This window comes from Myotis davidii, unplaced genomic scaffold (genome assembly GCF_000327345.1).
Source record: "Myotis davidii unplaced genomic scaffold, ASM32734v1 scaffold85, whole genome shotgun sequence".
Taxonomy (NCBI): Eukaryota; Metazoa; Chordata; class Mammalia; order Chiroptera; family Vespertilionidae; genus Myotis; species Myotis davidii.
The window spans coordinates 296,855-300,439 of NW_006296404.1; positions in this window are offsets into that span (position 1 = coordinate 296,855).

Genomic DNA, 3,585 nt, shown 5'->3' on the forward strand with positions numbered 1-3,585 from the left:
TCAATGTATTAAGTGCATACTGTGGGCCAGGTGCTGTGCAAGGTTCTAAATATAGAGTGGTGAACAAAATAGACTTGATCCATAGCTCATGAAGCTCAGAGTGCTAGACAATAAACAAGACATTAATGAATTACAAAGGAGTTCCAAGTAACTTGTCCATCTTTAAAGCAACCTCTCTGTCTCTCTCCTCTGTACACAAAGTTTGACTTTGCTCTATTCTAATTTTTCTAAAATTTTTCTAATTTTTAAAGACCTACCTTGGTCTGGGCTCAATTTACCTTTCCAAACTTTTCTCCCATTATTCACCAATATTGGCAAAGTTAACTACTATTGTTTGTAAAAAATGACTCATATTTATTGCTTTATAGTTGATTGCGTTGTTTTTTTTTATTATTGAAAGCTTAGACTGTGTCTGGTGCTTATTATGATTTCATTCAATCTTCCCAGCCCCTGGAGAGGGAATATTATTATCTAGATTTTTAAGAATTTAAACAGAAGTTCAAAGAGGTGTAAATTGGCTATGATGACACAACTAATTAAGCTGGGATTACAACCCACAACTGTCTTTGCTCTTAGATACTCTACTATTCATGCATTTGTTTGTACTATGCTTATTTTGGAATGTTTGTTCCCTCCATTTATATCTGCCCTTCAGGGACCAGGACAGGTAAAGTCTCTTCCAGGAAGCCTTCCTTCATTTCATGTCCCCAGAACCCTAAAGAATATTATCTCCCCCGTGGCAATGGAGGAGTGACTTTTGGTATGGGGCAATAGTGCCAGGGACTATAGCATGTTGAGTACTGAAAAGGGATAGCTGGCAGCTGTGCAGCGAGTTTTAGGGGCCTCAGGCTGTTGCAAGGTAGGGTTGTCCCCTCTCCCCCTAAACTACCCCAGCCCATGCAAAGCAGAAGCTGTGCTGGGGGTGGCTCAGTCTCAAAAAGGAAGTGAAGGCCCTTCCCAGACCCTTGTGCAGTGATGGCAAACCTTTTGACCTCGGCGTGTTAGCATTTTGAAAAACCCTAACTTAACTCTGGTGCTGTGTCACATATAGAAATTTTTTGATATTTGCAACCATAGTAAAACAAAGACTTATATTTTTGATATTTATTTTATATATTTAAATGCCATTTAACAAAGAAAAATCAACCAAAAAAATGAGTTCGCGTGTCACCTCTGACACGCGTGTCATAGGTTCGCCATCACTACTCTAGTGGTTCGGGTTCCCTCCCCTTTCCCAGGCTTCTGCCAGCACCAGCACCGTAGCTCATACAGCCTTTGTCTCTGGCTGAGGCAGTCTCTGGGTCATTCTTCTCTCCAAACTAGTCTCCAAAGTGTGCCTTGGGAAACTTGGGTTTTATTGGAACCCTTCTTTGCTTAAAGCCCTTCGGTGGCTTCCCATTACCTTTTTCCTGTGTCGGGCCATTCAGGCCCTTTTCATTTCCTTGATCAGCTTAGCCCCTGAGCTACACAGGGCACTGTGCCAGATACTCACGGTGAAGAAATCAGGGGAGGTCAAACAGTTACCATAGATGACACAAAAGGGACCCAAGGGTGCTTGAGACTTACTGTGGAGTGTGGTCCAGGTGCTTACAGTTTCTGCCTCTCAGAATGGTTCAGCATTGAGCACAACGGGCACATGCATATATGGAAAGGAAAGAAGGAGGTGCTTTCCTTTAGTTAAAAATATTATTTTAAAATGTAATTAAAGCCCTGGCTGGTGTGGCTCAGTTGGTTGGAGCATCCTCCCGTACACAACTGGGTGTCCGGGTTGTAGGAGGTAACTGATGTTTCTCTTCTCTCTCTCTCTCTCTCTCTCTCTCTCTCTCTCTCTCTCTCTCTCCTCCATTTCTTGCTCTAAAATAATACATATTTTTAAATGTACGTAAAAACATTTGGTCACTTCATTCTGGAAGTGAAGATTGTTTGCAGCTACGTCCCCAGCCAGTCAGTCATTCCCGTGCCCAAGAAGAGCTCTGGACAAATCCAGACTCTTTTAATCTTTTATACTTTACTTTTCTGTCTCTAAAAAAGCATTATGGCTCTTGACACTTTTTACAAGTTTTCAAATGCTTTTCAAGACACTTTATGTAATTAGCTTTGAACTCTCAACAGGGACTCTTGTCACTTCCGTCTATATTTAATCACATATTCACCAGCATGTGTGAGTGAAGTAGGTGTCACTGCCCACCCCACCCCCACCCCCAGGTAAAGAAAATAAAAAGGACAGCTGAGCTAGAGGTAGAGGAAAGGCTCAGAGTTTTGCACTGAATGCTTGCACAAAATTTTGGACACTTCTATTAATGTGCTAGTAGGATGGGAGACTGGGTAAACTGGTAATGTAGATAACAATCTTGGGCTCTGATTGGTCAGAACAGTGAATCTGAACCGTAAGAAAACTATGTTTGGTGGAACAAATGGGAACCAGGTGAATAAGACACAAAATTGCTCTTTACTAGATAACCGCACATAGGCAAAACATGGAGAGAGTGACTAGCAAGGGTGTGAAAGAGCTTTTCTTAGAAACATAGAATGGCATATTGGTTAAGCACATTGTTGTCAGCATAAATCTGGGTTTAAATCCTTGCCATGCCACTGAGTAGCTCTGTGACCTTGGCCAAATTACTAAACATCCCATGCCTCAGTCCAGGGGTCCTCAAACTATGGCCCGCGGGCCACATGCAAATACAAATATTGTTTCCGTTTTGTTTTTTTACTTCAAAATAAGATATGTGCAATGTGCATAGGAATTTGTTCATAGTTTTTTTTTTTTAAACTATAGTCCGGCCCTCCAACTGTCTGAGGGACAGTGAACTGGCCCCCCGTTTAAAAAGTTTGAGGACCCCTGCCTCAGTCTCTCAATCTGTAAAATGGAAATGAAAATATTGCTACATATTTCGTAATACTGTTGTAAGAATTAAACAAGTCCGTGCCTGGCATACAGTCCTTGCTTGAGGAATATTATAGTATTTTCTTACCCATGGAAGATGAGATTATACAGCTACCTATTTCAGAGTATGAAGTTGGGACAGATTAGATAAGTTTTGGTGAATTGAGAGGCATTAGTACAGTTCAGGAGACTGATAGGGACCCCGAGAGAGCAGATTGTAGGAGCAATAAAGTGTGTTGATTAGGATTACTTGTGGCTGTGCTGTGCAGCCGTCTCTCGTGGTCAAGTATAAGCCTAAAGGGAGTTAAAGTTGTTTGGTTACCAACATCCCTATCTGAATCTGTATCTTTCTCTGGACTTGATAAGGACTCTTTAGTAACAATCAGGGAAGTGATCTGAGCAGTCAGCCCCTTCCTCTCAGGTCTCTAATTGGCAACCAACCTCTTCACATTAAGTCTCATGCTCTACTAAGTAAACTAGGTGCCTTTGGTCTGTTCACAATGGATAGGGCTTTAAACACAAGTTTATTGTGATATAATTCACATACCATTCAATTTATCCATTTAAGGTATACAATTCAGTGTTTTTTTAGTGTATTTAGAGTTATGCAAGCATCGCTATGAAATTTAGGAACATTGTCCTGAAAATAAACCCCTTTTCCATTAACAATCAGTTCCCATTTCTCTTTCACTCCAGCT